The sequence below is a fragment of the Lepus europaeus genome, chromosome 9 (assembly GCF_033115175.1).
Source record: "Lepus europaeus isolate LE1 chromosome 9, mLepTim1.pri, whole genome shotgun sequence".
NCBI lineage: Eukaryota > Metazoa > Chordata > Mammalia > Lagomorpha > Leporidae > Lepus > Lepus europaeus.
The window spans coordinates 37,957,417-37,983,945 of NC_084835.1; the positions used below are offsets into that span (position 1 = coordinate 37,957,417).

The following is a 26,529-nucleotide window of genomic DNA, read 5'->3' on the forward strand; positions in this document are numbered from 1 at the left end:
TGCACATTCTCCCTTATGTTCCAGGAATACCAACAATAAAAGGAAGATTCTCAGAATAAAGTAAAACCTCACCACCACCCAGAGAGAAGGAAACCACCCCACTGTAACAGCTTTCTCTGCACGGATTTAACTCCTTCTCTGAGAAGCTCAAGCCTTCCGGGGTAGACAACCCACCTGCACCACTACCTGTGCTACAGAAACCCTTGCACCTGGCCTCTGTCCCCAGAGCTATCCAAGCTGAGGATGTGACGGGAGAGGCCGGCCATAGGTCACACCCTCCAGTAAGAGCACACAAAGCAACAACGCCATTACAAACCCACCAGGAACTTGCCTTGTTTGCAGGTAACTACATTTTCTAAAATATGGGTTATTTGGACTATTCCTAATAGAAGAAAAGCTAATATTCACTGAGCACTTGACTCTGTGTCAGGCTCTGTTTAAAGTCCTCAGCATGTAGTAGCTCACTGACTTCTCACTACAATGTTGTGAGTTGGTTACCAGGATTGTTCCCATCTTACAGATGAGCAAACAGAGGCATAGAGGTCATACAGGAAGGAGAATTGTGGGTGTGAATGTGTATACCTACACATCGCATAACACATACCTACATACTTGTACATATGCTTGCAAGTATACAGGCATAGATTTATATGGACATGCACACATATCTTTATTTTTTAAAACTGTATTAATTGATTGATTTTAAAGGCAGAGTTACAGAGAGAGAGAGAGGGAGAGACAGAGATCTTCCATCTTCTGGTTTACTCTGCAGATGACCATAATAGCTGGCTTGCACCAGGATGAAGCCAGGAGCCTCGAATTCCATCTGGGTCTCCCATGGGGCTAACAAGGGTCAAGGGACTCGAGAAATCCTCAACTGCTTTCCCAGGCACATCAGCAGGGAGCGGGATTGCAAGTGGAGCATGTGAAATTTGAACCAGTGCTCATACAGGATTGCGATATTTTGCTTAACCCACTGCAGCACAGCTGCAGCCCTGTGGACACGTGTCTTCACTATGCAGCATCTAAAATGGTCAGATACTCCGTAATACCGAGTTCTGTTTCGACTGAAACCCAAAATAGAAAATCCCTGACTGTTTAAAGGTTCATAATACCATTTATAGGTGACCCTATACACAGACGACACAAAGAACAGTTTGATAATACTTAGAGGTGAATTCGTAAATGAAATGCCATTTTCATATCCACTGTAGCACACAGAAGCCTTTGAAGACGAGTCGCCTGCTATCCAGAAGAAAGGAGCTCTCTCTTTTACAACAGCTATTACCAGAGACGCAATGTTGAAGTATGCATAGGAAACTTGAAATCCCCCTGGAATTGGAGGGAAGAGACTCCTCTGATGAACGCCATTTCCAATTCTTCTAGGGAACATAATAAAGGCCAGATTGATTTTCTCTTGGAGTGACTGAGGAGGCATTTTTTAAACCTCCCCCACAGATAGCTGAGCTCTGACTTGGTATTTCAAGTCTGTAGGTCACAGATAGGTCATTGTCATAAATGCTTACATAAATAACCCGACAAATAGATGCTGCTGGCATTTTGGAGCCTGATTTTTATTATTGTTTCGAAGATGATATATCACTCCAAATAGCTTGGCAGTCAAGCAGAAGGCTTTGAGTTATTTCTGCAACAGTGTCCCCAAAGTGGGGACAGCCTCCCATCCACACCCACAAAAACTGGAGAAGTTTCCAGTGGCAGGAACGGGGTAAGGAGTACAGGGCAGGTGATGGTCGGGGAAGTTGGATCAAACTTGCAGGCACAGAGAGAAGATGCTGAGTAGTTAAAGATACACAGAGCCCATGCGGCTATTCTGAGCATCGTGTGCTGTCCTGGCCCACACCATGACCGAAATTCTCCCCAGAGCTGTGTCTCACAAAGCCACGTGCAGGTTTTCCCTGGTGGGGAGAAGGCCTGCTTGTGTCCACGTTACCATGGTGATACCAAGACCCATTCACGGGAGTTCTCTGCATGGAGGTGCTTCTGTGAATGTGTCTTGCTCTGTGTGTATTTGCTGGGGTAACTCACACACACACACATGCACACCCAAGTCAGATACAATGGCTGGTTCTTTTGTTCGGTAGGAGTTTGATGGCAGGATTGTGCGACTTATTTTCAGCCTCACTCCTCAGAAGTAGGTCATCAGATGCCATGTGACACAGAAATTCCCCTTGTAACCCTGGCTTTCCCTGAGGCAAAACTGTCCTTTCTCAAGACTAAAGGTGAATCCCAGGTGGAGAGAGGGACCTGTGACATGAAAACACAAAGAGTGTTTCAAGGGTTCTTTTTGGTAGGGCCCATTTGAACTTTCTTGGGCAAGAAGAGGGAGCCTCATAGATGTTATACATTGCTAAAAGGAGATACTGTGAAGGCACAAAAGAAATCCATCTATCCTTTCTCATGGTTTGTCTTGGTAAAAGGAATCACCTGGTGGGTGCAGTGGACTCCTTGGTTGCTCCTGCCTCTGCCCTCTGTCCTGCCCCCATCCAGGGTAGTTCTTCCCATAGCCTCTTAAATCTGACCTCTGCTCTCCATGTTCGTAGTCACAGCACTCACTCAAGACCTCATCATCTTTGCAAGAACCAGTGTAGAAAGGTCTGAATGGACTTCCCTGAACTACCGACACTGAGACCATCACCACATGGTCACCAGAAAGACTCCATGACAGACACAGTTTTGTCATGCCTCAGTTGCAAAACTACCCATTGGAAGAACATTCAAGACCATTGCGAACCACATGTGCCAGATACGTTTCCACTAAAAATCCGGAGGCCAGCTGAGGTCAGCCTGACCCTTACAATGTCACTCAAATCCTGCTCGAGTCCCTGTCTGGGGTTCTGGAGAAGATCTAGCCTTCTCCCCAGGAGTTTTCCTAATTCCTAAGGTTTATGTTCTCTTAGTCTAGCTCCCTAAAGTTGATTTGTAACACCAGTGTTTTCTATGGTGCTATAATGTACTCCATGTTTATTGTACTTGTGTGGGAGGCCAATGTTGCACATACCTTCTCTAACTTTCTCAAAAGCCTAGTGAGGTTGCAACTAATATCGATTCTATTTTATGGTTAAGGAAACTGAGGCTTAGGGAGAAGCCTGTGCAAAGGTGTGCAGACAGGAAGTGGGAAGTGAGCAGGCACTTGGGGGGGTGTCAGGCTCCATCACCACTCCATGCTGCCTCACTCTTGCTTCATCTTTTGATCACTCATTCACCTAACCATCTTTTTTTTTCTTTAAAACCAAAAATTTTCTTTGGTTTGGGGGAGTGATGAGTGTTTCTGTTGGTTCACTCCCTAAATGCCCAAAAATGTTCTATGTAGGGCCAGAGCCAGGAGTCTGAAATGCAATCCAGGTCTCCCATGTGAGTGGTGGAGACGCATTCCCTTGAGCCATCCCTGCTGCCTCCCAGGGTCTTCCTGCATTAGCAGGAAGCTGGAATCTGGGGGCCGGCACTGCGATGTAGTAGGCTAAGCTTCTGCCTGTGGCACCAGCATCCCATGTGGATGCCGACTTGAGTCTTAGCTGCTCCTCACCCAATCCAGCTATGGCCTGAGAAAGCAGTGGAAAATGGCCCAAGAGCTTGGGCCCCTGCACCCTCGTGGGAGACCTGGAAGAAGCTCCTGGATCTTGGTTTCAGGTTGGCCCAGCTCTGGGCACTGCAGCCATCTGGGGAGTGAACCAGTGGATCAAAGATCTCTCTCATTCTCTATTAAATCTCTCAAAAAATTAATAAATCTGTTTTTTAAAAGTGGAAAAGTGAATATATAATTGGCTACTGTTTAACTCACAAGTTTAGCAGAAAGATGAACAAAGACTTACTATGTTGCATAGCTTCTTATAGTGAGTTTAGAGTGGTTGAGCTGGTTAGTTCTAATTCAGTATCTAGGCTTACAAAAGTCAGGCTATTTGTTGGGTCTGCAGTTCTACGAAGTCTTGACTGGAGGACCTGCTTCCAAGACAACCCCTTTGTGTGGCTCTTGGCATAGTTCCTTCCTGCACAGCCTCCCACACAAGGCTGCTAGAGATGCTCACCACAGGGCAGCTGCTCCCCCTACTGAATGACCCAAGAGAGAACAAGGAAGAAAACTCAACACCTTTTAGGACTCCGTTCCAGACATCTCACACTATCACTTCTGCCACGCGTGATCAGTTAGAAGTGAGTCACTGACTTCAATGCATGCTCAAGGAAAGTGGGACTGAGCTCCACGTTCTCAAGGGAACATCAAAGCATGACACCATTGCTGCAAGAACATCTTGAATCTCGCAGGATCTCAGAGAGCTTCCAACCTCAAGTGAAAATTGGAATCGATACTGTAAAACTTCTGAGAGGCTTCATGCTCGACTCCTCTCTCTCCACATGTCTTTGGGGAATCCCTCCCCCACTCTACAGAGAAAATCTGACAGAGACAGATAGGACACAGGATGGCAGAGAAAAATATGAATGTGGGGCATGCCAATGTTTAATATTCTATGCCATCCGGAATGATGCCAGAAGTGGAGTGAGATTAATTGCGGGAATTAACTTTCCTCATATCTTGTTCTATGCCGTTCCCTCCCAGATCCTTCCACCTAGCCATGGAGGTTATCAAATGACATGCAGAATTTTTTCCTCCATTATTTTTAGTCCGAAGGACCCATTAAGCAGCATCGGTGTTTCCAGGGATCAAACAAGCAATCATTTTCTCCTCTGAAGCAGGGACACAGTGATCACACATTTTGCTCTGGTTTTTAAAGGGTATGGTGAGGGAGCCAGCACACTCGTGATAAAAATACTTTCCAATTGATACGCAGCTATTATTAGAGCTGGTATTTACTTAAATGGTTTGTGTCACCATATTGCATTTTCTGTATTGTGTCAAAGAAGGAATGTTTAGCTCCACAAACAGATTTCTTCTTCTTCTTCTTCTTTTTTTTTTTTTTGATGTTGCTAAGCTGCTCTGATTTACATCTGCAATTTCCAGTCACTGTTTCCTCCCCTTAGAAAAAAGTAGCCCTGTCCCCTTTTTAAATTGAAGTTTTCATTTAAAGCAAAGAATTTGGGGTTTTAAACCCAGTCCTAAATTTAGAACTCCTTACAAGTCTAAAAACTGATCTGGCATAATAGATTAATACATAGGATTGCCAGAGACCTTTATTTAACACAATAAAGTCTCAAATTAGAAGCAGCTGGCCAGAGGAATTTTTTTTTTTTTTTTTTACGCAACAGCCTCTATGTACCTCTATGTATTCCATCCTAATTCCAGTGCTGAGCAAGCAGCTGACTCGAAGGCTTAGGAAGCTCATGCTCCCTCCTCAAGTCTCTTCTTACTCCAACTACTTCATTTAATATCATTTCATTATTTGCTTAATGTTTATTCATTTTAAAAATGTATTTGAAATGGAGAGAAAGAGAGGCAGAGAAAGACAGAAATAGAACACAGAACTATCTTCCACCCACTGGGTCACCCCACAAATGTCTGCAACAGGAGGTTCTGGGCCAGGCCCAGGCCACAAGTCAGGACCTCCCACACCTGGATGGCAGAGACTCACCCATTGGGCCATCACCTGCTGCCTCCCAGGCACATGAGCAGGGAGCTGGATAGGAAGGCAGAGGTGCATCTTGGTCACAGGCACTCTCTTCCAGGATGCAGGCATGCCCACTAGAGGCTAACCCCAGTGCACCACAACACATGTCCTGCGACCATTTGTAACTGGAGTTAGAATGTACCTTCCTAAATCCAAAAGATCGTCATGTGGGATCAGATAGGAAAACCCATTTATGATAAAAGGGATAAGAACCCATTGTAACCCATGGTAAGGTGCAGGGTTACCCCAAAGTTAGGAAGCCATATGAAGATGGCAGCATGCTTCAAAGAGCCCCCGGTGGCATGCCTGGGACAAAGCAGAGGCTCAGTAGGTAACATGCGAGAGAAATTATTTATATCAGTTTTGGAGAAATTAGGGCATTTGAGACCCAGATCCTGAAAGACGAATTCATTATTCTCTAAGTAAAAATCAGGTATGTTGGAGTAATCTCAACTATTCCAGAAACTAGAGATATGTCATTACTATAGGAACAATAATAGCAATCAGAAATTGAATAGGCTCTCCCTTTGCCATACTGCTCTTCAAATTTCAACCCTTTAAAAACGAGCTCATTATTTGAGATTATACATCTTCTACAGGCTCTTTAGAGAGTATCTAAATAATACCCAAAAGTATAAAGACAAAAAATTCAACCATAAAGTCTGTGCCTAGGAACAGACATTGTTACAATTTTGTTTTTTTTCTCTCCACTAATCTTGCAACCATGTTGTTAGGATAATGTTGACGTATCTGTTTTGGGGTAGGCACTGTGGCCAGGTGGGTGAAGCTGTCACTTGGAACATCTGCCATCCCATATGAGTGCTGGTTCAAGTTCTAGTTGCTCTGCTTCCAGTACAGCTACCTGCTAATGCACATGGGAAGGCAGTGGATGATGACCCTAGTGCTTGGGCTCATAGCATATCAGGTAAATAGGCGGTAAGTTAGTTTAGGACAGATGAGCTGCAAGTCACAAGTCCCCATGTGTAATCTTTTCCTTCTACTTGTCAACCAAAATGCCACCTCTTCTGGGATGCATCTATGTATATTGGGCTTCACATGGAACTTGTGGAGGTGCCAAATAATTCACACCCACAAAGATACCACCCCTGGAAAGTCACCAACTCCTATTTTAAAAAAGAGAACAAAAACTAGGAGGTGCTTTCTCTTTTTCTCTCCCACCATGGACCATACCAGGTGCTCTCTCTACTTCCCTTTCCCCACCCCTTATCCCTTCAAGCAAATCTTCTGGCTCACACATAATGGGTATGTCTCTCTGTGGGGCAACCCATGTTCACGTGTGTGTGTGTGTGTGTGTGAGAGAGAGAGAGAGAGAGAGAGAGATAACAAAGATCATCACTTTGTGTAGGCCCTTAGAAGGCTTGTCTTTGTAAAACAATACTCCCTCACCCACATCACCTGCTACCCACATAGGATATTGAAACCAAACCCCCATAATGTGAAAGCAGGACCCAGCCTCTTATCTCCCTTAACCCAAGGCGTCCTTGCCTGTCCTTTATCAAAAGGAATTCACTGACTAAAGGAGTGATTCAGCTGGCCCTGCAAGGTTCTCATCGTGGAACTCAAGGAGCTCAAGGACTCAAGGTGCTTCTCCATTAGATATGAACCTTGCTGGCTAGTGTTGTCCTGGGGCGGTCTATGGAAGGGAATTCCAGGTCTGGGCAGAATGTAGCTGCCATCTTCAATAACCCCCAGACCAACTGGAGCCCACCTGGCCATCATAAATTCCCTAAAGCGCCCAGCATCACTGACCATAGGAAGGTCATGGGCACCACTGCCAAACCAGGAACTTGGACACAGTTGGTCACTCACCCCTCAACCCCAATTTCAGTCTACAAGAAATTTAACCCCTAACTCGTTGGGGGGGCCTGGCAACTAAGCAATAGCTGCCCGACTCCTTGCTCTGTGCTTCGCAATAAACACCTACATGCTTCCACCACTCCCACTGGGGTTCTACAGCAAAACCTCCAACCAATGTGGGGTGTTGTTTGGCAACAATATCGGATGGAGTTTCAAGCAGCCTGCTTTGGCCTGGCCGAGCCCTAGTTGTGGCCATCTGGGAAGGGAGACAGCAGACAGAAGACCTCTCTGTCTCTCTGCCACTGAGCCTTTAAGTAAAAACAATACACAACAAAACCCCAAAAAGCCTCTACATCCGCTTTTCAGAAAGCGAACATTTCATTCAGACTAAAAAGCAAATCCATCTTCATTGTAGAAAAATCTGGGAGAGAGGGGAAGAAATCAGAAAAGTATGAGACAAGAAATAAAAGCAGCACTAGTCAGCGTACTTTACCTAGGCATGGATAATAATTTGGTGACCTTTTCTTCCCAGATATTTTTTTCCTAGTCCTTAACAAAACTGTGGACTTGACAGAGCTGGGGTCATTTCTCAAGTGTCCAATTACCATTTCAGCACAATTTAAGTTAAAGACCCCTGGAGAAGTCAAGCAGCTGAGTAAAAGCTAAGGGGATTTCTTTTCCCCACCGACATTTTTTACTGTGGCCCGCAGGGGTCGCAGGGACGTGCAGTACTAACTGGGAACAAAGATGCCACTTGGGCTGCAGGGTACCTGCCTCTCCCAGGCAGTGAGCTTCTATGGCTTTGAGATGAGGCAGAAGGGGCAACAGGAGACAACAATGCCTGAATGTCGGTTCCAGGGCTAAGAAGTAGCTTGAGAGTCTGTGAGAGCTTCAGTCAGTCACTCTAACTCAATGCCTCTGCTACCAAAAAGTCTATGTAGCTCATAACATTTATATGGAACAAAATCACACTAACCAATGGCCTCTGTTTTCCTCCCAGGGGACTCCCGCACTATGATAAGCTGGGATCAGCTCTTACTGCCAAGAGGAATTAAACTCAATGGTCTCATAAAAGCAGACATAAAACCCAAACAATCATTATTCTGCATGTTTTGTTGCACTGACATACAATTTTACGAAGCTAGTTTGATGTCGTGTAGAACAGGCACAAGGCAGCTCGGACCCACATTACCTGTGATTGTGAGCAACTTATTATGAGTGCTGGATTTATCACATGTACAACTGGAGCTTATGCTGTCTGCATGGTAGCAAGAAGCTCACATCAGCTGAGAATGGGCAAGTGTCTTATATATGATGGTACTTCAACAAGGTCATGGAAAAATGCAACCAAAAAGCGTCTTTGGGTGCAAAAAAATTACAAAATCCAGGTATAATTTTTTTCAACAAGCACATCTTCCATTCACTTATTGAAGACCCTGTGTATAGAGGAATCAGTGCTAGTTAACAGTTATCTTTAGTTGCTTTTTTTTTTTTTTTTAAACAGGCAGAGTGGATAGTGAGAGAGAGAGAGAGAGAGACAGAGAGAAAGGTCTTCCTTTTTGCCGTTGGTTCACCCTCCAAAGGCCACTGCGGCCGGCACATCTCGCTGATCTGAAGCCAGGAGCCAGGTGCTTCTCCTGGTCTCCCATGCGGGTGCAGGGCCCAAGGACTTGGGCCATCCTCTGCTGCCTTCCCGGGCCATAGCAGAGAGCTGGCCTGGAAGAGGAGCAACCAGGATAGAATCCGGTGCCCCAACCTGGACTAGAACCCGGTGTGCCAGCGCCTCAAGGCGGAAGATTAGCCTGTTAAGCCACGGCGCTGGCCAACAGTTATCTTTAAAAAAAAATTCATTTTATTTATTCAAAAGGCAGAGTCAGAGGAGGGGAGGGTCTGAGGAGGGGAGAGTAGAGAGAGGGAGAGGGGGCAAGAGAGAGATGGTTTATCTGTTGGTTCACTCCCCAGATGGCCACAAAGCTTGTACTTAGCCAGGCCAAACCCAAGAGCCTAGAGCTCCATCTGGGTCTCCCATATAGGTGGCAGAGGCCCAAGTACTTGGGCCATTTTGCTTTGTTTTAGAAAATATTTATCTTATTTATTTGAAAGGCAGATTGACAGAGAGAGGGAGGGAGGGAGGTGGGAGGTTGAGAGCAAGTGAGCAAGAGTGACAGAGGGTGGGGAGGGGAGATCCTCCACGTGCTGGTTCACTACCCAAATGGCTGCAACAATCAGGTCTAGAGTGGCTGTAGACAGGAGCCAGGAATTCCATCCAGGTCTCCCATGTGGGTAGAGTCCCAAGCACTTGGGCCACATTCCATTGCTTTCCGAGCTGCATTAGCAGGGTGTTGAATTGGAAGTGGAGCACTTCCAGTGCTCCACTATGGGATGCTCATGTTGCAGGCAGTGCCTTAACCTGCTGAACCACAGTGGTGACCCAGTTATTTATCTTTTGTAAAAGAAAATTTGATTACAAGTGTGGCACACCCTTGTCATGAAAGAGTGAAACATGGTGGGCAATGAACCTAGCAGTTAAGATACCTGTTGAGATGCAGTTTAAGGGGCCTGTATTCTGTATCAGAGCACCTGAGTTGGGTACCTACCTCTGGCTCCTGACTCCAGCTTCCTGCTAATGCAGACCCTGGGGTACAGTGGTGAGAGTTCCAGTAAATGGGTCTCTACCACACACACGGGTAGCCCAGGTTGCATTCCTGGCTCCTAGCTTGGGCTTTGACCCAGCCCTGGCTGCTGTGGGTATTTGAGGAGTCAACCTGTAGATAGGAGCTCTCTCTCTCTGTGTCTCTGCTTCTCAAATAAATTGTACAAAATTTGTTTTGAAAACAAATCCAACAGTACATAACTACAAAGTAAATAGCAACTGTGTCTTTCCCCTCATCACACACATACCCCCACAGAAGTAACCACAGTTAACACTGTACTGTGGTAATGTAACCATAGTACAACATTTCCTGAAACCTTTTAATTCATCACATATATATAAAACACACTTGTTTATTTATTTATTTATTTATTTTTTGACAGGCAGAGTGGACAGTGAGAGAGAGACAGAGAGAAAGGTCTTCCTTTTGCCGTTGGTTCACCCTCCAATGGCTGCCGCAGCTGGCGCACCACGCTGATCTGATGGCAGGAGCCAGGTGCCTCTCCTGGTCTCCCATGGGGTGCAGGGCCCAAGGACTTGGGCCATCCTCCACTGCACTCCAGGGCCACAGCAGAGAGCTGGCCTGGAAGAGGGGCAACCGGGACAGCATCTGGTGCCCCGACTGGGACTAGAACCCGGTGTGCCAGCGCAGCAAGGCGGAGGATTAGCCTGTTAAGCCACGGCGCCCGCTCACACTTGTGTTTTCATGATACTAGCTCAGAATTGAGGCAATCTTCCCCTGTAAGTATACCATGGAGGCCACCCATGTGTCTTCAACAGCTGTCGGAGTTCTCCCTAAGACGAGTGAATGACAATGTAACCGAGTACCCCAAGAGAGGAGGAGGCACACACGCCATCTCAGAGCCACAGTGAGAAAGATACCTTCTTCCTCTCTGAGATCAGCTACCTTGAGGTAGAAAATCACCGCCCCCACACAGCATTACTGTAAGAAGCCAATGAGAGAACACACAACAACCTGTTTTACCGACTCTCCGAACAAAAGCATGGTGCTGCCTCTTATTTGGCACAATGAGGAGTGGGATGGGGAAGAGCAGAGCTCGTGCTAAGCCGGGCCTGGCTCACTGTTCATGTATTAATGCTGAACGCTACTGCCATGGGAAGTCCAGCGAGGAAACGTTCATGAGAACTTGTCTGACATCAGAGCTGTGTGCCCTAATATTTGCATCTCAGTTCTTTACTGATCTAACCCCAAAGACTTCTGTTCTCCTCTTTTTTTTTTTTTTTTTTTAAGGGCAATCCTTTGTACATCAGGTAGAAACCACCAGATTTAGAAGGCTTCCTAATCAGAAAAAAAGATGCTATCTTCCTGTCTGCCTGATGAAGAGAATTGAGAAATGAAGCCAGGGTCGTTTGCAGTTTCCATCAGAAACAGCTGGCTGGCCATGCGGCTGCATTGCTCAGTAAGTGCTGGATGCTGAGAGGTGGGAAGGGAAGAGAAAAGAAGAGTCACCAGAGGTCAGATTAATAAGGTCCCTGTCGGGGCGTGTTCTCCCTCTCTTGCAATGCCACACATCTTGCTTTTATGAATACAAAGCCATTCCATCCCCTTGACAGCAAGAGAGGCTTGACCTTGCCTTCGGCACAACCTGCTGCCTCATCTCTAGATCACCAGCTCCCTCCCACACGACTCCAGCCTGCACACGCCACACTGCCTTCAACTTCATTCTTGGGTTTGCCATAAAAAAAAAAAAAAAAAAAAAAAAAAAAAAAAAAGACTGAGACAGAAAATGAAAGCCTTTGATTTCTTAGGAGGGAGGAAAGGAAGTGGGATAAATCTAGCTGTCTGAGTTACTAAGGACACGCACCTCACATCTACCAGGATGTTCAAGTCCCATTGTTCTTAGTTATTGCTACAGGTTTGCTGTGGTTTGAGTGTGTCCTCCAAGGATTCACTGCTGGAGACTTGGTCCTCAGTTTGGTGGTGCTGAGGCGGTGGGGCCCCACAGGCGTTGGTTAGATCACTGACCAGAGATAGGACCAAGGAAGTTCTCCTGGGACCCTGCACCAGTTCTGTTGGTTTCCCTCTCACACGTGCTCCCGCCAGAGTGCTGCTATCAATCAGGACAGGCTGCAGCCAGGGGTCCTCCCAAGAGTCAGTGCCTTTCTCTTTGGACTTTTACCCACTCCCTGACCCCCACCAAAACTGTGACCTGAGGGAAACATCTTCTCTTTGTAATTTACGCAGCCTCAGTATTTTGCTACAGTAACAGAAAGGAGAGTAATGCAGGCATTTACTGAGGCTGAGGTTAAGATGAATGCATGCCTAAGACTGCGATAACACAGCCTCCACAACCACACCAGGGAGCTTCAAATTCAAGGTCAAAGGCAAGCCAAACACAAGAGACTCCATTCACACAGACTCTGAGTGGAGCCGAAGGAATCTGGTCATCAGATTGCTGGTCACGGAGTCAGTTGTTCTTGAAGTTCACTAAGGAATTTTTCAACTTCTTTGATTCTACCCTGGATAATAAATCTTACTGTATAATTCATTGACTTTTAATCAAAATACTGTGGATCATCAAAATTGCACAAGTGGGTGCTCGAACTTGAAGTGTGTTTTTTTTTCCTCCACTCCTGTTGACTAATGAGTGTTTTCTACCTCTTACCAATTGCTGACACCTGGGAAATACTTTAAACATTTATTTGGACTTTCCATAGGGAAAACATTTCTATGAGCTGAAAGCTGACCTTCCCCATTTTGTGAGAAACAAGCATCCAGGGCCCAAAGGATTCTGTTTGCATGGACGATTTCTCCTACCGCCTCCTAGCTCTATGGTCTGGCTCATCTCCATGCTACATTTTTTTAAACCAGGAAGTTTTCCTTAACCGGGGGAGGAAAGGGGGGACTATGCTCTTATCACCAACTTCAAGACGCTGCTTTGCTTTGATTTCAGGTGTGGTATTGTTTGTCCTGCTTCCTGGAGAGCAACTTTCAAACCCATTGTGTGAGTGTCCTTGTGATGAAGAAGACAAACCATCTGTCAACTGAACAATAGTTTCCACTTAGGGGAAAGACTACTCTTGTCAATTTCAACTGGCATTGTCCCCAACATGTTTGTAAAGCTCTCTACCCTGAATAATCTGTGATGCATACAGTATCAAGTCAAAAGCCCCCACACGGAATGACTAATGAAGGCAGATGCGAAACAGCTAACAATGAAAGCAAACACCAAAATAAAACAGCATGCGTCAGGCCCCATGTCAATCACAAGGGAATGTTTTGCACATCTCATCATCAAAGATTAACAGTTGGATATTTAAGGAATGGAAAATAGAATGTCCTTTAACAAACAACTTAAATAAGGTAAGAAGGAGCTTGGAGATGGAGAGGGGTGGGAAAATGAAATGTGGAATCAAACCTCAAGCTCAAGAACCATTTCCTTTGCTGTGAATTAGTTAGCTCCCTGGAGATGATCAAAGTATTTTCTAAGACTCATTTTCACTGTCTGTAGATGGGCACAATTGCAGCAACAGCTGTCAGGGCCCAGAGAGGATCAGGTAAGATCATGCACATCAATTCATCTTATAGAGCTCCATAAATGGATGCATTTGATCTGAATGAGCAGAGGTGGTGGGTGAGGGGCTGTGATGGTGGATTTGTGAGAGCTGCGGATGGCTGCACGTCCGTCTGGCCGCTCCTCTCCTGCCCCTCCACCCAGGAAGGCCATCGGGTCAGGTCTCCCCAGCAGGGTGCTGGAGAGACTTGATGGGGGCAGCTGGTCAACTGTGCAACCATCCAAGGCCCTGAGATTTCTCTCCGCAAGAGAGTCTCCTTCGCTCACTGATTTCAGGGAGCGTCACCCGTGTACTGAATGGAAACAGCAAGTCAGTGGCAGACTCGGTCTGTGGCAGCTGGAGTGTTGAGGGTGATTTTAATGACTTTGTGATTCTCTGGAACTTTAACGGGAGCCTGAGGTGGAAAAAAAATATTCTGAAATGGTTTTGTTCCAACTCTATGAATTCTTTTCCAATTACTTTTGGATTCTAGAGGGAGGTAGAGAAGAGGGAAAAGAAAAAGGAAAAAGCCAAGAGGAAATAAAAGAGAAAAAGAAGAAAAGACACCCATAGGAAGAGCAAATGCTCATTCTGACTCGGCAGAGCAAAAGAGTGGCATTTCCCTCCTGCCTATAATTCACCTTCCCGTACATTTATGTTCCCTGCACCCCCAAGCCCATGACGGAGTGAAGTCTACTCTACGCCTGTAAACAGGTGGGCACATAAACCTTATGTATTTATCTTTTCCTCCATTAATCAGAGCCATTCCCAGGGCTGAGGCCGGTGAGACCTGGGCCAGGAATAAAGTACTGGGTTTGGAGCCTTGAAAGCTTCTGTTTGATTGATGACAGACCCTACTGTCCTCAGCATGTGACACTGAGCTGGGCTTCAGGCACTGAGTTTGGGGATAGGCATGGAATAAGGTTCATGGAAGATTCTGGGCTCTCGATCTGGCCACCACTGGAAGGAAGATCCAAGGACAAGGCACTAGGGGAAGCCCTTCTTCCCACATGTCCTGAATTCCCTAGAAGATAGTCCACAGAAACTCTGGTTTGTCTGCTCTGGGTTTCAAGAAGCTCTCTGGTACAAGTGTTCTTTCATCCAGACCAGTAGTTCTCAAGCACAGACACACATTAATAATCTGGGAGCCCAATTCCTATATTCCCAGTTCCTCCCCATCCTACCAAATCTTGATTGTTGGAGCTGATACCCGGGAATGGGGTTTCTAAAAAATTTTTATAATGAAAATATTAGAAATCCACGAGAAAGAGTGGCTTCCAAATCTGAAAATCCCAAATCATATCTTTTTTTACTGTTAACTCTATCCCTACCCACAGGCGGATTTAGAACTTTTGTATTTAAAATGTTTATTTATTTACTTACTTATTTGAGAGGCAGAGAGAGAGAGAGAGAAAGAGCTCCCATCCACTGGTTCACTACCCAAACACTCACAACAACTGGGACTGGGACTCGCTGAGGTCCAGATCCAGGAACTTAGCCCAGGTCTCCTATGTAGGTGGTAGGAACCCATTTGCTTCACCATTGCCTCTTAGGATCTGCAGCAGGAAGCTGGAGTCGGGAGCTGGAAGCAGTGTCAAACCCAGGAAACACAGTTCTCTCAAGTGGCACCATGACCCCTAGGCTACATGCTGACCCCCGAAGTTCGAAATGGTATTTTTAAAAATTAGATTTATATCAATAATTTATAATTAATTAAATTTAAATATCATTTAATTTTAATAGATTCAGTGTGCTTTGTAGATACAATTCAAAGAACATAATGATAGTCCCTTCCTACCCCCCACCTCACTCTGCTTCCTCTCCATCTCGACCTCCTTGTATTCAATTCTTGTTTATAGCTATTGTCTATATTCCCACTAAACTAGAGGGTTTTTTTTTTTGCTTCTTAATTGTTCAACTTCTTACTGTAATGTAAATTTAAATGTTATTTCAAAAACTAAAAAAAGAAAAAGTTTTAAATTTTAAATATCAGGTAATCTAATATTCTATAATTTTCACTCACATTGTTTGATCAATATGCTCATATCTCACTGAAGTTGCTTTATTATGCCTCCCCAATGTCCTCTAGATAACCACCACTGTAACTTGTTAGATTTTCTTTCACCCTTTTCTGCATACGTATACATAATATACCAATATATACATAACATGTTTAGTCATTGCTCCTTTTACAACACATAGCTTCATGTCTCGATTTTTTTTCACTTGATGATGTATCACGGTAATCTCTTTAGCTTTCTAGGTACACACCTAACTCATGGGTTAATCAGGGTTCTTAGGAGAAAAGGAAATTACAGGACATGTCTCTCTCTCTCTCTCTCTGTTAAGAGAGAGAATCAGAGACACAAAATACTTTTATTTTAAAGAAATGGCTCATGCAAATGTGAACACTTCATTAGCCTAAAAACTACAGGGTAGGCACCAGGGTTGTGGCACCGATTAAGCTGCTGCCTGCAACATTGGCATCTCATATTGAAGTGCTAGTTTGCATCCTAGATTCTCCATTTCTGATCCACCCTCCTTGTAATGTGCTTGTGAAGACACTGGAGATGGGCCCAAGTCTCTAGGCCCCTACCACCCCTGGGGGAAACCAGGTAGACATTCTGGCTCCTGACTTCAGCCTAGACCAGTCCTGGCTATCACAGCCACTTGGAGAGAGAGATAGTCAATCAGTAGATAGAAAATATCTCTCGCTCCATCACTCCAACTGCCTCTCTCTCTTTTTTTAAGCTTTATTTATTTATTTGAAAGTCAGAGATACACACACACACACAGAGAGAGAGAGAGAAGTCTTCCATCTGCTGGTTCACTCCCTAATTGGCCACAAAGGCCCGAGCTGCGCCAATTCGAAGCCAGGAGCCAGGAGCTTCCTCTGGGTCTCCCATGTGGGTGCAGGGGCCCAAGGACTTGGGCCATCTTCTAGTGCTTTCCCAGGCCACAGCGGAGAGATGGATCCGAAGTGGAGCAGCTGGGCCTCGAACTGGTGCCCATATGGGATGCTGGCGCTTCAGGTTAGGGTGTTAACCCACTATGCCACAGCGCCAGCCCCTCCAACTGCCTTTCAAATCAATCAATCAATCTTTTAATAAAATCTGCAGAGTAGACCAGAAGGCTGGAGACCTTGGAACAGTGATAATCAGAATCCAAAGTGCACTGGCAAAGTTCCTTCCTATGTAGGAAAGGTCACTGTTTGTTCCAGAAAGGTCTTTACGGATTCCACGAAGCCCACTCACACTAAAGAGTCATCTGCTGTACAAAACGGCCACTCACTAAATGTTATTCTCAGCCCCAAAACACCTGCACAGAAACAGGCGGAAAAATGCTTGGCCGAATAACTGGGAATGTGGTCCAGCCACACTGACACATAAGCTCACAAATCCCTGTTAGGGATGCACTCTGATTCATTCGTATCCCAATCCACTTTTCCATTAATAGATATTGAGGATTTTTTTTTCTGTATTCTTTCTGCCTCTACAAGCAATACTCAGGTATCAAAATCCTTTTATTTCTGCCACACAGAATTTCAGAAAAAAAGATTTTTGTGTTCAGTGGTGTGGTTATTTATAATTTTCACACACGTGGTTGGATAATGTCTGAAAGGAGTTCTTCTCGTTCTTAGGTGCTCCCTTACTGAGCCATTGTTGACTGCCTCCTGACTCTGCCAAGACTTCAGGGCTGTGTACCCATGGCCCTGTATCTCCTGTAGCTGAATGACACTATTGGGATTGAGGAGCACCCCAGATCTCTGCTGACCCTGCCATGGATTTCCGGAGATAAGGAGACGACACTGGAGTATCCAACCGAAACTAATGCCACAGTGGCCCACCAAACTAACACCCAAAGACACATCTTTAGGAAAAGCATTTTACCATGAAAGTCAGCCTTATAAAGCAGCGAACACAACAGATGATCTACCACATGCACAGATATTGATGTGGGAATACAGTCATTGTGAAACTGCAAGGCAATACAACAACTCCAACGGCACCCAGTCATGCTTTAGTAGCAGACCGAAGAAAAGGTGGTTAACAATATGCTCCATAAAGAATTCAAACGAATGATTAAATGGATATCAAAGAGTTACAGAAGAATACAGGCAGTTCAATGTATTTAGGAAAATAATACTTGGGATGAGTGAGAAATTTAGCAAAGAGAAACAGATCTTGAAAAAGAATTCAATAGAAATTATGCAGGCAAAGAACTCAGTAAGTCACAAAAAGAACAGAGCTGAAATCCTCAACAGACTAGACCAAGCATAAAAAAGAATATTTGAACTTGAAGACAGATTTCATGAAATGTCTTAGTTAGACATATACACACAAAGAAAGAAAAAGAAAAAAAAAAGAATGATGATATTCTTTGAGACCACAGGACACCATTAAACAAATATTTAAATTTTCAATATCCTTGAAGGAGAAGAGAGAAGTAAAGACAGAGAAAACCTATTCAATGAAGTAATAGCTGAAAAATTCCCCAATTTTGAGAAGTATATGCATATCCAAATATAGGACCCCAAAATAGCCACAATCAGCAAAGATCTTCAAAATGTATTATTGCCAAACTCTCAAAAGTATAATACAATTAGAAAATTCTGAAATCTGCAAGAATAAAGTACCAAGTCACATTTGAGGAAACCTCCACTAGGTTAGCATCACCTTTTAAGCAGAAATTTCATATGCCAGGAAGAAATGGAATGATATATTCCAAAGCCTGAAAGAAAAACATTGCCAACCAAAAATGTTATAACCAGATACCCTTTGTAAATGAAGGAGACAGTCTCCAAGACAAGCAAAATCTAAGGAAATTCACCACCACCAAATTGGCCTTACTAAAGATGCTTTAGAGAGTGATACATACAAAATCTAAAGAAAGATGACTACTATAGGCCGGCGCTGTGGCTTAACAGGCTAATCCTCCGCCTTGCGGCGCCGGCACACCGGGTTCTAGTCCCGGTTGGGGCGCCAGACTCTATCCCAGTTGCCCTCTTCCAGGCCAGCTCTCTGCTATGGCCCGGGAAGGCAGTGGAGGATGGCCCAAGTGCTTGGGCCCTGCACCCGCAAGGGAGACCAGGAGAAGCACCTGGCTCCTGGCTTCGGATCAGTGAGATGCGCTGTCCGCAGAGGCCATTGGAGGGTAAGCCAACAGCAAAAAGGAAGACCTTCCTCTCTGTCTCTCTCACTATCCACTCTGCCTGTCAAAAAAAGAGATGACTACTATCATGAAAACATGTGAAAGTGTAAAACCCATTAGAAGGACACATCCACAAAAGAGAAAGAGATAACAATCAAACCTTATCAACACAATGAACAATCAAAACACAAAGATGAACAACAAAGAAGAAGAAGAGCAAAATGGGAAAAAAGCGGCAAGATGGCGGAATAGGAAGGGAGCACACTATTAGTCCGGGCGAGAGACAGGTTAATAAAAGTGGAAATACTGCAGGGTCAAGGAAGAGTAGGGGAAAAAACAGCAGAGGAAACTCTTCTGGAACTAGTGATTCACTGTGGACCTGCGTGGAGAGCGTGGGAGCCCAAGTTCGGGACACCAGTGGCAGACTCAACACACCAGCGCTGGAACGCGAGGTGAGCCGAACCTCCTTAGCCCGAAACACCAGCGGGCAAGCAGAAAGAGGAGACTAGAGGGAACGAGGCTTGAAACTCCGTGGGGAAAAGTTCACCAGGCTAACTAGAAGAGAGAGAGGAAAAAAAAAAAAAGTGACCGATACGGACACGAGTTTCTCTCTCTCCGCTCACCCCTCAAAGGCAAGCAAGACAAAGAGCAGGCGCCATTTTGGTCATACGTCATAAGCAGGGCGACCTCAGGTCTGCACCAGCCCTGAGCCTAGCAGAAAAACCTGACTCTGGGGGGAGGGGTGAAATAACAGGAGATTAGCATCTAACTTGGCAACCCAGTGGGAGACTGCAAGAGAATTGGAGCCCACACTGAGGGCAGCAGAGATTCCCTGTGTGGTCCTTGGGAAAGAGCCTCCAATCTCTGGCTCCTGTGGGTATATCATTTGCCTGCTAACTACCTCCAATTACGTTCAGCTGTGCGGAATTACTTCCTTTTTGAATCAAAAAAAGAAAGAGAGATTTACCACCCCTAACCTGGGAGTGTCATCTTTGACACACCTTCAACCCTGAGGAACCAAACACAGCTCTCAGTCCACACTCATCTCAAGCCTTTAAGGCTCCACCGAAAGCAGACAGTCCACTTAATATAGAGCCATAGTGTAACAAGAAAAAACACCACAGTGAAGAAACCAAATATCTCCAACATGCCAAACAACAAACGCAAAAACCGAGGTAACAAGAACAAGGAAGATACTATGACACCCCCAAATGAAAAAGACACCCCAATTCAAGATTATGAAGATGATGAGATAGAAGAAATGCAAGAAGCGGATCTCAAAAAATTAATAAGAACATTAAGAAGGTCTCAAAAACAAATTCTTGAACTACAGAAATCCTTAATGGACAAGATAGAAAATCTCTCTCGTGAAAATGAAATATTAAGGAGGAATCAAAATGAAATGAAACAACTAGTAGAACAAGAAACTGTGATAGTGACGAGAAATCATAATGAAATGAAGAATTCAATAGATCAAATGACAAACACATTAGAGAGCCTTAAAAACAGAATGGGCGAAGCAGAAGAGAGAATATCAGACTTAGAAGACAGAGAACAGGAAAGGAAACAGGCAAACCAAAGAAAAGAAGAAGAAATTAGAAATCTAAAAAATATTGTCGGAAATCTACAGGATACTATTAAAAAACCCAACATTCGGGTTCTAGGAGTTCCTGAAGGCATGGAGAGGGAGAAAGGATTAGAAGGCATTTTCAGTGAGATACTAGCAGAAAATTTCCCAGGTTTGGAGAAGGACAGAGGCATCTTAGTACAGGAAGCTTATAGAACCCCTAATAAACATGACCAAAAGAGATCCTCACCACGACATGTTGTAGTCAAACTCACCACAGTGAAACAGAAAGAAAAGATCCTAAAATGTGCAAGAGAGAAACGTCAGATTACTCTCAGAGGATCTCCAATTAGACTCACAGCAGACTTCTCATCAGAAACCCTACAAGCTAGAAGGGAATGGCGAGACATAGCCCAGGTACTAAGAGAGAAAAACTGCCAGCCCAGAATACTATATCCTGCAAAGCTCTCATTTGTCAATTAAGGTGAAGTTAAGACTTTTCATAGCAAACAGAAACTGAAAGAATTTGTTGCCACTCATCCTGCCCTGCAAAAGATGCTTAAAGATGTGTTACACACAGAAACACAGAAACATGGTCACCAATATGAAAGAAGGTAAAGGAAGGAAACCTCACAGCAAAAGATTACAGGAAGCTCAATTTCTCTTTGACATAGAATTAAACTCTGATGCTCTGTTAAAGCAATGTGTTAAGTAATCTATTTTGATGTCTGTTAAATTCTAATTGTTCAAAAACAGCTGAATTTTTATTAAGAGCTATGGGTTATTTAAATATGTGCTTATTTTCAAAGATTTGAATAATCACCTTGTAACAATGATCAGATTTGGTCTATGTTATGTCATGATTTTAAGGAGTCTTATTTCAACCAGATATTTTGGATTTTGAGCCTTCTTGGCATTCTTGACAGGCATTCAAAAAATCAAAGTTTCAAACAATCTGGTCTCTAAAATTTCCAGTAAATCCTGAACTTTGGTTTTTCCAGTTTGGGCCCAACTGAAAAAATCGAAAGACCTATGTCTCCCATCTTATAGAGACACCAACTAATCAGTCTATTTGGAGTATATTAGAAGTACTGTCAAGATGTGATGTGGTACCAGACTTTAAGTTTCTATAATGGAAAATGCTATTAATACAAATGTTTGAGAATTAAAAAGTCTAATGATCTTGTGTTACTAGACATGATAGTTATATTAATGAGAAAGCCCCAGAGGCTTAAAGGGTTAAATACTTGTAAAATCCTACAGGTGCTTTCAAAAATACTGTGAAGTAAGCAAGTGCCTCTTGTTGGTTGATGAGTTTATAATTTTAAACATGGCGACTTAAAGTCTTTTGTCATCCACAGTTATATATGATGTGCTGCTCATAAAACTAAAGCGTTGTTGGTTCTGTGTTTAGCTGTCCTCCTATAGGTTCCTATGGACTTTTTCCAGCCACTTTTATTGTATTCAGTACTTTGGGATGGCTCTGTAAACAGATGAAGCCAATAATGTATTAACAGTACCAACTGAGAGAAAGTATGGTTAACTGAGGTTACTAAAAACAAAAAGCAATTCAAATCAATTGGCAATCTACAAAAAGAGTTAAAGATTTTAAAAGCTATTATTAAAATTGCTATATTGGTCTACTATGCTATGTTATATGTGTGTACATATTGTATGTCCACATGGGGAAATTTTATTAAGAGTTTTATTTTAAATGGCTTATAGATAAGATTGTCCATAAATTTAAGCTGCTAAAATCAATCAAAGATACATTTTAATTTGTGTGACCTGAATCTGTGTATCATATGTTTTAAACTTGTTGGTAGAAAGAAACTAAAAACATTTTAGATGGTTGTGCTAAGTTTACTGGTTAAACAAACTACACCATGTTAGATATTTAAGAGGTGTTTTCAAATACATGATTCTTAAAATTTATAGAAGGCATTGGACCTTCTGGTAAATGTTTTCTTAAGTTGTTATCTAATGGTTGAAACTGTTTGCTAAGTATTCATGTGATATTGCTAATGTCAGCAAGCGATCTAGGACTTGCTCCCTCATTTCTCTATTCTAAGCCCAACTTGTTCTTTCATTTCTCTATTCTCTTCAAGGTAGGAAACTAATTCTATTATGAAGGAATCTGTAGGACACACAATTTAATCTTTAGACCTTATAAAAGAGATGGCTAACATTTTTCTGTAATAGCATAGCCAAAATAAGAACTTAAATAATAATCTCATAGCTAGATTCACTTCGCCATCAGCCAAGTATACAGTAAGTAGAAAAAACCTCCCTTTCAGACCAAAGGGAAAGAAAGTTTTTAAGTGAGAATAGAATTTTCCTCATGGGCATTGTCTACCTTAGAAAAACTACTACAGAACATGCCTGTGACTATAGACTTGTAGTTCAGGCCACCGAAGATTAGAGATGGGACACGGGCACTCCCTTGACTTGCATCCTCTGGTCTGCTTTAACACAAACCAGGAGGAAAAGAAAGCTAGGCATCAGAAGCAAGGGGTGGCAGGCCTATTAATGGCTGATCTGTACAGTGATCTGCCCTCAAGGAGACCCAACAGGCCAGTCCACTGCAGTGGCTTTCAAAGTGGTAAGCCTGGGCTTCAGCAGAAGTCAGCTTGTGAAGAGCCCTGGCAGCTCTGCCAAGAGTTGGATCACTGGAAATGGACCTGCCCTGGAGTCGAAGGATGCCCAGGTCAGAGCCACAGATCTTATTGGCTCTAAGCTGAAAAGCCCTTCACTCAGCCCAACTTCCAAAGTGACCACTGCAGCTGAGGGGACAGCCAAGTAGGGTCAGCAACATTGCAGGCAGAACTGTAAATTTCTTGTTAGAGATGCCACCTGCCTTTACCTGGCCAGCTCTCCTCGTAGGCCAGCCAAGTAATGAAAGTCAACAGAGTGCCTTCCCCTAGGAGGTTCACACCTCCCTTAGGATGTACCCCACGTGAAGAGATAGATAGGTCTGGGCCTCTTAACTTACAAGGCCTAAAGCCCACCAGATTATTATCAAGCCCCTTCTATCAGGTTCTATTTGCCTCTCAATCAGAAAACTTCATTGTAGCTTAGACAGCACCTTTCTTAGCTCCTCTAATAATGACTCTGTCCTTTGTTCTAGGCCCTGTCTAGCGCACTTGGGCCTCATTCCTTTGTAATCATAACCTCTACTCTACCACCAATGGCTCTACTCCCAACCTGTGTGTACTGATGGTCCTCTTCCCCACTTAATGCTGTATAATTGTTCAAACCTGGTAAATGCCACTCTTAGGATCATTGGTTACTATCCTCACTCTGTCTTTTATGACCTTGTCTAAATATGATCAGAGTCGGCAAACTTGGAAGGCTTCCATAGCCTTGGCAACTCATGCCGACAGCCTAGGGTGGTTACTGGCACCAAAAACTAGACTGTCAATTTGTTGGGTCAACAACAGGAGCCACTGTGCACTTGCTCCTCATGTGGGATCTCTGTCCTTAATGTGCTGTACATTGTGATTTAATGCTATAACTAGTACTCCAACAGTATGTTTCACTTTGTGTTTCTATGTGGGTGCAAACTGTTGAAATCTTTATACTAAATTGATCTTCTGTATATAAAGAGAATTGAAAATGAATCTTGATGCAAATAGAAGGGGAGAGGGAACGGGAGAGGGGAGGGTTGTGGGTGGGAGGGAAGTTATGGGAGGGGGAAGCCATTGTAATCCATAAGCTGTACACTGGAAATTTATATTCATTAAATAAAAGTTAAAAAAAAAGAAGAGCAAAATGGATACTCAAAATAAATGGAAGAAATTTTTTAAATGGGCATAACATTATTTATTAATATTAATAACATTGCATGTAAATGGATTAAATCTCCCAATTAAAAGATACAGACTTGCTGAATGGATTAAAAAACAGACCCAACAATATGTTGCCTACAAGAACTCACTTAATTATAAAGGCACACACAGACTAAAAGTGAAAAGATAAAAATAGGGGCCCCCACTGTGGTGGAGTGGGTAAAGCCTATAGTGCCAGCATCGCATATGGGTGCCAGTTCAAGTCCTGGCAGCTCCACTTCTGATCCAGCTCTCAGCTAAGACCTGAGAAAGCAGTGCAAGATGGCCCAAGTTCTTGGGTCCCTAAACCCACATGGGAGACCCAAAAGAAGCTCCTGGTTCCTGACTTTGGAATGGTGCAGCTCCAGTTGTTACAGCCATTTAGAGAGTGAAACACCAGGTGGAAGATCTCTCTCTGCCTCTGCCTCTCTGTAACTCTGCCTTTCAAATAGATAAAAATCTTTAAAAAGAAACAAGATAAAAATATATATTCTGTGGATACCAGAAGTCAGCCATACTTATATTAGATAAAATAAGCTGAATTCAAAAACTGTAAAAACAAAGAAGATAACTATAAAATTATCAAGGGATCAATTCAACAAGAAGATAGAATGATGATAAATATGCAGTTAGTACTGGAGTACCCGATCTTCTTAATACAAACAGTATTAGATATAAAGAGAGAGATCGGTTTCTCTACAATACTAGTGGGTGAATTCAATACCCTACTTCCATCAATGCAAAGATCATTCAGACAAAACCAAGAGAGAAAAATCAGAGTTAAATCACATTTACTTCTTTTTTTTTTTCTTTTCATTTTAGCTCCCATCTATGAGGGAGAACATATGATATTTGTCTTTCGGTGTTTGGCTCATTTCACTCAACTTAATGTCCTCCAGTTGCATCTATTTTGATAAAAATGATAGAATTTTATTCTTTTTTATAATATTGCATTGTATATATATACCACATTTTTTTATCTGTTCATCTGAAGATGAACACCTTGGTTAAATCCAAATTTTGGCTATTATGAACAGTGCCACTATAAACATACTGGTGCAGGTGTCTCTTGGATACAACATGTTCATATCTTTTGGGTATATATCCAGAAGGGAGATTGCTAGATGATATGGCAAATATATATTTGCTTTTTAAAGAAATCTCTATACGTGGTTGCACTAATTTACATTCCCACCAACAGTGTATAAATAAGCAATCCTCTTTCTCTACACATTTGTCAGCATGTTACTGTCTGTCTTTTGGATTTTAACCATTCTGTTGGGATAAGGTGATATCTCATTGTGGTTTGGATTTGCATTTCCCTGAACCAAATGGATCTATCAGACATTTGTAGATCATTTCATCTGACAGCTACCGAATCACACACATTCTTTTCATTAACATGGAACGTTCTTGAAAATAGAAAATTTATTCGGCCAGAAAACAAGTTTCAACTATTCAAAACTATTTAAATTATATCATGTATTTTCTTCTGACCATAATGGAGTAAAATTAGAGATTTTTTAAAAAAGGAACTTTGGTTTTTACATGAATACATGCAGAGTGAACAACATGCTTCTGAAGACGCAATAAGGCAAAGATGAAATCAAAAGCGAAATTGCAAAATTTCTCAGAACAAAAAGGGAAATAGCATATTAACATGTATGTGATATTGCAAAAATGCTGAAAGAAGTTTATGCCAGTGAGAATTTCCATTTCCAAAAATAAAGATACCAAATAAACAGCCTAATAATGCATCTCAAGAACCTACAAAAGCAGTAACAGACCAAACACAAAGATGGTAGAGGAAAATAAATTAAAAATCAGAGCAGAAATAAACAAAATAGAACCCAAGAAAACAATAAAAAGATCAATTAAACAAAGTTAGGTTTTTAAAAGGAAGTATGAAAAATCTTTATTTAGACTGAACAAGAAAAATAGGAAATTCAAATACATAAAATCAGGAGTACATGTTCAGCACAGCGGCTAGCAGTCCCCTTGGAATGCCCTAATTCTATATCAGAGTGCATGGGTTTCAGGCCTGCCTCCACTTCCAATTTCCACTCCCAGCTAATGTATATTCTGAGTGCAGTATCTCACCCCATCTTGCTGCCCACACTAGAGATCTAGATTGAGTTCTAGGCTCCTGGCTTCAGCCTAGACCATTCCTGGCTGTTGTGGTCATTTGGGGAGTGAACAAGTAAATAGGAGATCTCTCTGATTTTCAAATCAAATGAAAGAATTAAAGGAAATATTACTGCTGATCCCACAGAAAGGCAAAAGATCATTAGCAACTATTATAAACAACTATAAATCAACATATTGGAAAGAAGGAATGGATAAATTTTGAGACACATAAAGCCTACCAAAATTTAATCATAAAGATATAGGAAACCTATCCAGACTAATAACAAAAAATGA

The 26,529-nt window shown here is 43.0% G+C and overlaps 1 long non-coding RNA gene across 1 annotated transcript in view; it reads right to left on the bottom strand.

Annotated features, from left to right (window-relative positions):
- LOC133766516 (uncharacterized) overlaps positions 1-26,529 on the bottom strand; it is a 77,193-nt gene that overhangs the window by 21,148 nt on the left and 29,516 nt on the right. The gene's annotated exons all lie outside the window — the stretch shown is intronic.